The sequence below is a fragment of the Nycticebus coucang genome, chromosome 5 (genome assembly GCF_027406575.1).
Source record: "Nycticebus coucang isolate mNycCou1 chromosome 5, mNycCou1.pri, whole genome shotgun sequence".
Taxonomy (NCBI): Eukaryota; Metazoa; Chordata; class Mammalia; order Primates; family Lorisidae; genus Nycticebus; species Nycticebus coucang.
Window position 1 is genome coordinate 69190258 of NC_069784.1, and position 11045 is coordinate 69201302.

At 35.3% G+C, this 11045-nt stretch overlaps 1 non-coding gene across 1 annotated transcript; it reads right to left on the bottom strand.

Moving 5' to 3' along the window:
- Window positions 1-9663: 9663 nt before the first annotated feature.
- On the bottom strand, window positions 9664-9792 carry LOC128587061 (small nucleolar RNA SNORA11). The gene has a single exon (XR_008380487.1). It is a non-coding gene; the product is annotated as a small nucleolar RNA SNORA11 (small nucleolar RNA).
- Window positions 9793-11045: the final 1253 nt, after the last annotated feature.

Consider the following 11045-nt stretch of genomic DNA (forward strand, 5'->3'; position numbering starts at 1 on the left):
TTTGGTTGGAAGTTTTTTGTTGTTTCTTTAATCTCAGTGCTTCAAATTCGTCTGTTCATGAGCTCTATTTTTTCCTGACTAAGTCTAGGGAGATTCCAAATATTGATAATATTTGGTGATTCCAAATATTGATAATTTTCTTCACATTCTCAAATTTCTGGGCATAGAGTTTCTGGTAGCATTCAGAGATGATCTCTTGTATCTCTGTGGGATCAAGTTGTTATTTCCCCTTTATCGTTTCTGATTGAGGTTACTAGAGATTTTATTTTTCTATTTCTAGTTAGTCTGGCCAATGGTTTATCTATTTTATTTATTTTTTTAAAAAACCAACTTCTTGTTTCATTAATATTTTGAATGATTCTTTTGTTTTCAATTTCATCGATCTCTGATTTGATTTTGGATATTTCCTTTCTTCCACTGGATTTAGGCTTAGATTATTCTTCTTTTTCCAATTCCATAAGATCTCTGGTGAGTTTGTTGATGTACTCTCTTTCTGTTTTTCCAATGTAGGCATCTAAAGTGATAAATTTTCTTCTCAAAACTGCTTTTGCAGTATCCCACAGGTTTTTGTAGCTTGTGTCTTCATTGTTGTTATGCTCAAGGCAGTTAATGATTTCCTCTTTTATTTCTTTCTGCACCCAACTGTCATTCAACAGAAGGTTGTTTAATTTCCATGCCTTTGTGTAGGGTTGAGCATTTTTGTTAGAGTTGAGTTCCACCTTTAATGCCTTATTGTCTGAGAAGTTACAAGGTAAAATTTCAATTCTTTAGATTCTGTTGAGGTTGTTTTGTGTCCTAGGATATGATAAATTTTGGGGAATGTTCCATGGGATGATGAGAGGAATGTATATTCTTTATCTTTGTGATTGAGTGCTCTATATGCATCTATCAAGCACAGTTTTTCTAGGGTCTCATTTAAATCTCCTATATCTTTGTCAAATTTCTGTTTAGAGGATCTGTCTTGCTCTGTAAGAGGAGTGTTAAAGTCCCCTGTTATTATGGTATTGTCAGATATCATATTGCTCAGACTGAGTAACATCTGTTTCAAGAATCTGGGAGTATTTAAATTGGATGCATAAATATTTAGAATTGAAATGTCTTCTTGTTGTATTTTTCCCTTGACCAATATAAAGTGACCATCTTTGTCTTTTTTGACTTTAGTTGCTTTAAATCCACATGTATCCAAAAATAAGATCACAACTCCTCTTTTTTTCTGAATTGTATTTGCCTGAAAAATTGTCTTCCAACCCTTGATTCGGAGTTTTAATTTGTCTTTTGAAGCCAGGTGTGTTTCCTGCAGACAGCAAATGGATGGCTTGTGTTTTTTAATCCAGTCAACTACTCTATATTTCTTCAGTGGGGAATTCAAGCCATTAATATTTATTGAGATAATTGATAAGTGTGGTAGTATTCTATTCATGTTATTTTGTGAGAGTCCATTGCTTAGTTTTATCTTTTGCATCAGTGTGGAAGTTGGGTTCTGTCCTTTACTTTCTGAGTTCTTACTTTGCTACTGATTCATTGTGATGGTCAGTGTCTAGAACAGGTTGAAGTATTTCCTGTAGAGCAGGTCTTGTTATGGTGAATTTTCTCAATGTTCGTATATCAGTAAATGATTTGATTTCTCCATCAATTTTACAGCTTAGCTTAGCAGGATATAAAATTCTGGGTTGGAAATTTTTCCATTTAAGTACATTAAAGATAGAGGACAATGGTCTTCTTGCTTGGAAAGTTTCATTAGCGAAGTCTGCAGTCACTCTGATGGATTTGACCCTGTAGGTCAACTGGCACTTACTCCTGTCAGCTTGCAGAATCTTTTCTTTTGTCTTGACTTTGGACAGATTCATCACAATGTGTCTTGGAGAAGCTCAGTTAGAGCTGAGGTGACCTGGGTTCTGGTATTCCTCTGAGAGGAGTGTGTCATAATCTTTGGTGATATTTGGTAAATTTTCATTTATAATATTCTATAGTATGGCTTTCATTCCCCTGGTGCATTTTTCTTCCGCTTCTGGGCTACCTATATGTTGGAATGCTTCATAAAGTCCCATAATTCTGTCAGTGAGCATTCTGCTTTCTTTCTCTTTTTTTCTGTCTCTTTAACTATCTGAGTTATCTCAAGAACTTTGTCCTCTACCTCCAAAATTCTTCCTTCTGCACAGTGTAACCTGTTGTTGATACTTTCCATTGCATCTTTAAGTTCTCTAATTGACTGCTTCAGTTCCTTCAGCTCTGGTATATCCTTTCTATATTCTTCATATTGTTCATATCTTATTTGATTCTGTCTTTGGATTTCCTTTTGGAAATTGCTTTATCAGCAGTTTCCCTCACTGTTTCCATCATTTCCTTCATTGTTTTCATCAGTTGTATTGTAAATTCCCTTTATGTCATTTCTAACATTTCTTTATAAGTGGAATCCTCTGCAGTAGCTACCTCATGGTCCCTCAGAGGGGTTGCTCTACACTGGTTCTTCATGTTGCCAGGAGTTTTCTGCTGATTCTTCCTAGTGAGTGATTTCTTTTATCTGTTTCCTTGCTCTAATATTCCTTTCACTTCCTCTTGCTCTTTAAGTTGCCATGCCTGTGGACTAGGGTTTTGATGAGTTCTTTTGGTATAAGAATAGAAAGATGAGAAGGTTGAAGAGCAAGAAGGGATAAAAGAAAGAAAAAGAAAGGAAAGAAAAAAGAGAAAGGAGAGGGTGTGGGTAAAGGGGAATATTGACCAAAAAAAGAGAGGCACAGAAAAAGGGTGACAGAACAATATAGGTGTACAGTTAGGGTACTTTGACACAACCTTAAAAAATCCCACCCTCTGGGGGTCCCGGGTTGGGTGGTCCCTTGAGGTTAGCAGATCTTTGCTAGCCTGATTGGACACAGTACCCCACCTTCACCAAGTAGAGAGGAAAGGCAAAAATGCTATAAATCAAACCAAAACAAGGAAACAGAAAACTTTTATGGGATAAAATTGGGTGAAAAATCAAATAACAGGGGTAGAAACACTAGCAAAAATGAAGTTCTCATTATTGAAAAAGCCAACAATGAGAAATTGTATTTAAACTAGAAAAATGGAGAAAGAAAAGAAAGAAGAAAAAAAAAAAAGAAAAGAAAAATATATAGGGAAAGGGTTGAAATTAAAAAAAACAAAACAATAACAACAAAAAATAAACAAAAACAAAGAAACAAACAACAATAACAACAAACTCCCCCAAAGCAGTATATATATATATCTTGTTGAATATTGTCTGGGCAACAGATGATCTTCTGGGGTATGAGATGTTAATCACAATGCTGATACATCTGGAGGCCTCTACTGATTTCTCAAACCCTGCAGGGTGGAGACCCTAAATCTCCCTAAATCTCTCAGATGAGTCTTGTCTCCCCAGACTCATCTGCCCTTTAAGAGGGCACTTTAAACTTCTAAACTTGGCTAAGTAGAAGCTTTCCCAGGAATGTGCTTGTTGCTTGGATCACTGCTGAAGTGGCTATCCACTTACCCAGTGTGCCAAAACCAGTCTCACTCTGCCCCTGAAGGTTAAGGCTGTAAGGCAGCTCAGTCCCTGCCTTTAGGCTGCTCAATCACTAGATTACTAGCTCCCGCCCATCCTTCCTCTGCAACCCTGAGGGCAGAGCTTGCCAGGGCAGTTCTCTCACAATGGCTCCCTGAGGCCCACAGCCAAACACTATTAGCTCCATCAGGCTCAGCGGCTCAGTCTGGGGCCCTAGACAACACCCAAAGTTCTTCGCACTCCTGCCCAAGCTATCACCAAGGCAATTCAACTGAGTGCCAAGTCCAAAAACACCAAAACAGTTCACAGGTAAGGACTTTCCAGTTTGCAGTCTCACTGCTGCTGTACTTACAGCTGCCGGTGGGATTACACCTATCAAACACACACAACCTCTTGCCAGTTTTCCACTGCTTTTGTCCTCCTCTTGTGGTCCAGAAGTCTCTTGCTGACTCCCTGTGTCCTCAAAGGGATGATAATAGGCAGATCCCACTGGCCACAGATGCCTGGAGTCTTGTCTCCCCAGACTCATGATGCCCAGTTGCAAGGAAGCTGTTACTCGTCTGCCATCTTGCTGGAGAGCCCGGAAACAGTATAGTTAATTTTATTTATGCTCATTTTTCCTACTTTTTTATATATATTTTATAGCAACATTTTTTAAAGCCTATAATACAATCCTGTAAAGCTTATATTTAAAAAGTAAGATTTTGTTTGGAAATTAAAATTAAATAATCATTAATATTCATGCACATGTTTACCATGTTTTATACTTTGTTCTCATCTATATTAGAGTTTCTATCTAGTGTTGTTTTCCTTCAGCCTGAAGAACTTACTTTTATTTGTGATGTAAGTCTGTCAGTAGCCATTTCTCCCACCTATTATATGAGAATGGTTTTATTGCAAATGTATTCTTCAATTAAATTTTTGTTGGATATAGAAATTATAATTGAAATTCTTTCCCCAGCACCCTACTGATGTCATTATGTTGCTTGTCAGCTCCGTATTTCTAGTGAAGAGTCTGCCATCACTTGTATTTGTGATTTCATGCATGTAACACATTTTTTCCCTTTAGCTGCTTCCAGAGATTTCCCTTTATCTTTGATTTTTCAATAAAACTTCAGTGCAGTTTTCTTTGCATATATCTTTGCATGAGTTTGCTGATGTTTTGGGGTCTGTAAATTTTTATTTTCACTTAATTTGGGAAATTTTTGGCTATCATGTTTTCAAAAAGGTTAATGCTATATTTTGTTTCTCTTCTTATTTGGGAACTTTAATGAAGTTTATTTTAGTACTCATTTTTATTCACCACAAACAACTAATGCTCTGTCCATTTTTTAAAATTTTTTAATAGCTATTCTCCTGCTTCTTCAAATTAGTAATTTATTTGAATGACTTCTTGATCCTTGATTTCAGATATGGTACATGTCAGTATGGGAGTTTTCAGGTTTTTATAGTAATTTCTTTCATTGACTGTTTACATCAATTTATCTTTATTTTTCTTTAAGCCTTGACAATATTTATAGCTGATTTACTATTTATATTTACAAAATCCAATATCTAGATTTCCTGGGAGTATGTTTCTATTGACTTTTTCTTTTGTCAGTGGGTTATCTTTTACTGCTTCTTATCATGAGTAATTTTCTCCTGAATAGTCTCAAAATCACAAGAGAGCTTCAAATTCAGTGCTAATAAATTATCCACTTGAATCTTTTGAGAGCAAGTTGTTCACATGCTGCCTCATCAACCTCCAAATACTTTAGTGTGTATTTTCTATAAGCAATACTATTCTCCTATATAAGTCATAATGCAAACATCAAAGTCAGGAGATTACCATAGATACTATAGAAGCATCTAACACGGAGATCTAGTTCAGGAGGATTGCCCACTGCTCCAATGTATCTTCCAGGAAAAAGGTTGTTTATAGTAAAGCATTGAATTTTGTTGCCATGCTTTCTTTGGACTCTGTAATTTGGAACAGTTTTTTATTATTTGTTTATGATGTTGGAATTTTTAATGTAATGGGCCAATTATTTTGTAGAATGTCCCACAATTTGAGTTTATCTGATTTTTTTTCAGATAAAATTCAAGTTGTGCATCATTGAAGGGACAGCACTGGAGTGATACTGAGTTTTTGTTGCATCCTGCCAGGTGGCTGTGATTTCAATTTATGTGGATTTGTGGTTTCTTATTTTATTCAATAAATTTTCATACATTATATCATTACTTATTTTATTTCTCAAAATGGCAGCCCTGGAAGCCTCTTTGAGTTGCCCTCTGTTCTTTAGGATGTACCTCTATTGATCTTTGAGAATTTCTTTATTTTCTGGCTCATCTTACACATTCTATGTCCCAACCCCGACATTATTCATTTATCTAATAATTAATGTTTCTTTTTAGTGAAGACTGGTGCTTGGTACATAGTGTTTATTATAATTTCACTGCTCTCATACATTAATATCTATTATATACACACATGCGTATATATCATATGTGTATGTGTGTATATATATGTATATATACATATGTATATATACATATGTATACAGTTGATCCTTGAACAACACGGGTTTTAACAGCATGGGGTCTGCTTATTAGTAGATTATTTTCAATAAAAGTTACACCCCGTGTGCCTGTTTCCCCCCACCTGCCTTTCACCTCTTTTACCTCTTCAACCTCTGCCAACCCTGAGCCAGCAAGGCCAGATTCTTTTCTTCCCCTTCCTCTTCTGTCTACTCAACATGATAACAAAGAGGTTAAAGAAGGGCAGTGCCTGTGGCTCAAAGGAGTAGAGTGCCAGCCCCACATGCCGGAGGTGGCGGGTTCAAACCCAGCCCTGGCCAAAAACTGAAAAAAAAAAAAAAAAGAGGTTAAAGAACTTAATGGTGATTTACTTCTACTTAATGAATAGTAAATACATTTTTGCTTCCTTATGATTTTCTTAATGACATTTTTTCTAATTTATTTTATTGTAAGAATACAGCATATAATGAATATACCATATAAAATATCTGTCAAATGACAGTTTATGTTATCAGTAAAGTTTCCTGTCAACAGTAAGATTTTGGTATTTAAGTTTTGGGGGAGTCAAAAGTTACATGCAAATTTTTTTTTTTTTTTTGTAGAGACAGAGTCTCACTTTATGGCCCTCGGTAGAGTGTCGTGGCCTCACACAGCTCACAGCAACCTCCAACTCCTGGGCTTAGGCAATTCTCCTGCCTCAGCCTCCCGAGTAGCTGGGACTACAGGCGCCCGCCACAAGGCCCGGCTATTTTTTGGTTGCAGTTTGGCCGGGGCCGGGTTTGAACCCGCCACCCTCGGCATATGGGGCCAGCGCCTTACCGACTGAGCCACAGGCACCGCCCGACATGCAAATTTTTTACTATACAGGGTAGGTCCTCCTAAACTTCTACATTGTTCAAGGATCAACTGTGTATATAATATATGTACATAATATACCAATTTTTGTCTATGTATGTATTTATAAATATATACATAGATATATGCATACACATAGTATATATAGATAAATGTGTATATATATACAACACATATGTATAAAATCATGAATTCATGCTAATACCTCTAGTCCTAATTCAACATCAAAGGACTTATTCCATTCCTCCACTTTTTTGTATTTGTACCATAATTCTCTGACAGTTATAAACTTGGCTTTCATTATTTTAATATATTTGATTTGTTTTGTCAACCTCCCCAGATGAAGCCAACTTCTTGTCACTGGCATCTTCATCTTCTCACTTCACCCCCATCTACATGGGTTTCCTGCTTTACTCAGGATCTAACATCCCCACTGCCATAATATCTATCCCATATTGTCTGTTCCTTTGCCATGGTTTCAACTTCTTATGGACTGAATTGTGTCCTCCTCCAAAATTTATAAGTTGAAAATCTAACCATCAATGTGAGTCTCATTTGGAGGTAATAACCTTTAAGATGATACTTAGGGTCAAATGAGGTGATAAGGATGATGTCCTCACAAGAAAAGAGAAGCCATAAGAGATGTGTCTAGGCAAAGAGGCAATGTGAGGACACAGGAGGTAGCCATCAGCTTAGAGAGAAATCAAATCTACTGAAACCTCATTGTTGGAGTTTCAGCTTTAAGAACTATGACAAAATTAATTTGTGATATTTAACCTGGTCTGTGAAATTTTTTTATTGCAGCCTTAGATCACTAATACGGTTGCCTTCTCACACTGCTCAGATTCTAACACCCCATGCTGAGCCATACACCATGGAATAGTCCTTTTCAATCTCTTAAATGTCAACAATTGCCACCCAGCTACCCCACCCAGCAGGCTCCCTCAATGCTGCCTGATTGTACCCTCACGTGAGAATTTTATTTATCCCATTTGTGTTCCAACCTTCTGTAGCAAATGTCTTCCCCTGAAGAAGGCTTCTTCATCCTTTCTTGTACCAAATTGCCTCTGCATAGTTTATAATCCCCATAGTCTGACACCCCCTTGTTTGCCCTAAGGGGGATCCTGTTTTTATCCCATTTGTGCTTCCATGATGTACACTAGGCTTCTCTTCCATAGGAAGCTCAGGTCATCCTCCCACATGGTCATTCTTCTCATCATGTCTGGGCTTGCACAATTCGTATCAACTTTCCCTGCCCCATAAACTCCTTCCTCTTGCTGTACTCTGACACCTCACACCAGGAATCCTTTCTACGTGAACTTCCTCATCTTTATCAGCCTCCAACTCTCTCTGTGTAATTATGAATCTCCCTTCCCCACTTTCTCCAAAATAGATGTTTTGTTTATTGGACACTACTTAATGACTTTTGGACTAAAAATTTTCAGGAAAGAATGAAAGAGAAAGAAGCAGAAGAAAGTAAAAATGTGCAAAACATTCTTCGGCAATATTTTACACTATACCGCATACTGTCAACATTATGCTCTACAGCTCTGAATTTGGTTTTCTTCCTATGGTGAGGGTATTTGGTTTTGTTGTACCACATAATACTGGATGATGACACTGAATTTATAGGTTTGGGTTGCTGCTTTTTAAAGTCTCTTTACTTTTGCCTTCACTCTATTATAATTCTTAGTCTCTAAATATGGTTTTACTCCTAAAGCAAGACCTTTATGTGTTTTTAATTAGAATATGCAAGATGGTTATTAAATTCTTCGATGCTGGTGGGATTCAATTCCAATCTCTGTCTCCTTTGTGGAAGACATAGCTGAAAATGTCTGTTCATGTTTTTCAAACTTCCAGCTATCTGTTTTTACTTGGCCACTTGAAATGGCCCCCGTACATATTCAATTCTTGATGAGTCAAGGATTTAATGGAAATTTATACGCAGATTTTGAATCTTTTTTGGTTTCTTTATTTCTATGATTTTCCTCCTCCTCCTGTTCTAAGGCTAAAATTTTTAAACACCTCAATCCAGTGAAATCAGGCATCTCTATAAATTCCAGCCATCATGCATGGCGAGTAGGGTAAGCACTCTCAGAAGAAAAGCTGCATTAAAGTGGCTGTCAGTAAGCCTCAGTGCGTGCTTCCAAGGGTGATGTTGCTCCACCTTCCACCTGCATTTTGGTGCTTTCGCATATCTTAAAATGTGTGTGTGTGTGTGTGTGTGTGCGCGCGCGTGTATGTAAACATGTATTAAAGTTATGTTCTGAGCTTATAGTTGTTATTAGCAAGTGGTTTAGTCCAATGTAATTATATCAAAATCAAAACTACCTCTCTTATTCCATTTAAATATTTTTTAGGCATATCTGATTAGTCGAAAAATTTTATTTTTCCTCTGTCATAATTATTGCATTTTGAGGAAATAATTAAAATGTTAATATTAGAAAGAAAGATACAAGTGCGTCATCCACATATTTTGATATAGTTATCAAAAAGTTACTATACATATATTCTAGAAAATTCCTTGTAGGTGTACCTGTGGTTTAAATATATTATTGCAATTTTCTTTGAGTGAATTAATTAGACAAATGTTATGTTCATAATAAGCTTGTGGGAAAAACATGATGTTGTAAAAAATATGCTGCAATAGAGTTAATATTTTTTTTCCATTCTTATGATGCTTTATTAAGAAGAATATACTAGACAATTTTTAAAACATACAGTACAGTTAAAAGTACAGTAATCACCCATACACCCACCACATACATTTTATTATTTTTTTCTTCTTCACATGTAGGGAATTTGTTCATAGAGAGGCCACAAATTCTGTGTCTCTCATCACAATGATCCCAGTTTCCTTTTGGGTATGTTATAAACAGAGGAGCCATTCTTTAGGCCCCTTGCTCTGAGCATACCCCTAGAGTTAATATTTGATATGTCAAATTCTATATATCAGGTAAAATGTTTCACACTTATTTGCTAAAAATGTAATTCATTTATATAAAAACAATTCTATTAGGATATATTGATAATTAAAAAACAAAATAAAACACTAAACATAATTGAGGTTCTGTGATTTTGATGAATTTTCCTATATCACACAGCTGGTGAAACATTTACAACCAAATATTTTTAAACAAATGGTCATATCTGCCTATCTCCTTATACACTCATACACGTATATACCCATGTATATAAACACACACGTCTATAACTTGATTCTTTTCTGGAAAATTTATTACAGGTCTCTTAAATATAAATGGTTAATGTTTCAATGTTATTTCTTAGTAGGATTATACTCTTGTGTCTGTTTTATTATATGTATATATCAACTTTAATAAACATTTTAATTATGTACAATTTTCATTATCACACAAGTAAGCACTTTAATATAATATATAGTTATAGACTTGTACTAGTTTTTGTAGTGTATGCTATTAATGCAAAATTGTTAGATCAATAATTTTTATAACTTGCATTTTTATTAATACTGCCAAATAAATCCTGAGTCATGCTTAAAACTTATTTTCTCACACATTTCAAAGGCTAAATAATTATAATAATGTTATTCCATGGATGTGGTTTAACTTTGTAAAATGATCTAATAAAAAAGTATCACGTGGTTTTAAGGTACATTTCCATGATGTGTATTTTAGCCTCTCTGTGAAATTAATATTCTGCTAATTTCTTTTTCATATTGCCTCTGTATATACTTTACAGATTTCTCTATTAGACATTTTTTGGTAGATATATATGGCTCCTTTTGTATCATGAATAATCTACTTCTCTTAAATTTGTGTCTTAGAACATTCTTCAGTCCTCTGCTTGTTTTAAAGTTTCTTTGTGGATATTTTCAATGCAGATAGTTTTCAGTCTGCTTCATTAAATATTTCAGGCCACATTTTTGATTTCTGTATTTTTTGAAACATGGGAAGGACTTCCTCATTCCACAATTATGCTTATAAAAGATTCTATAGGTCTCCATAAGCATAATGTGAATATTATAAAATTAATCATTATCCTTTAAGAAGTTAATTGACCTAGGATTTCTTTTGTGTACATAAAGATTGAGAAAGTTACATTGTTTTGTCTCTCCCAAATTGTTAACTATTTGTCTTAACAAAATTTAATGTGTATCATATTTCAACTGTTATTTTTCATTAAATCACTG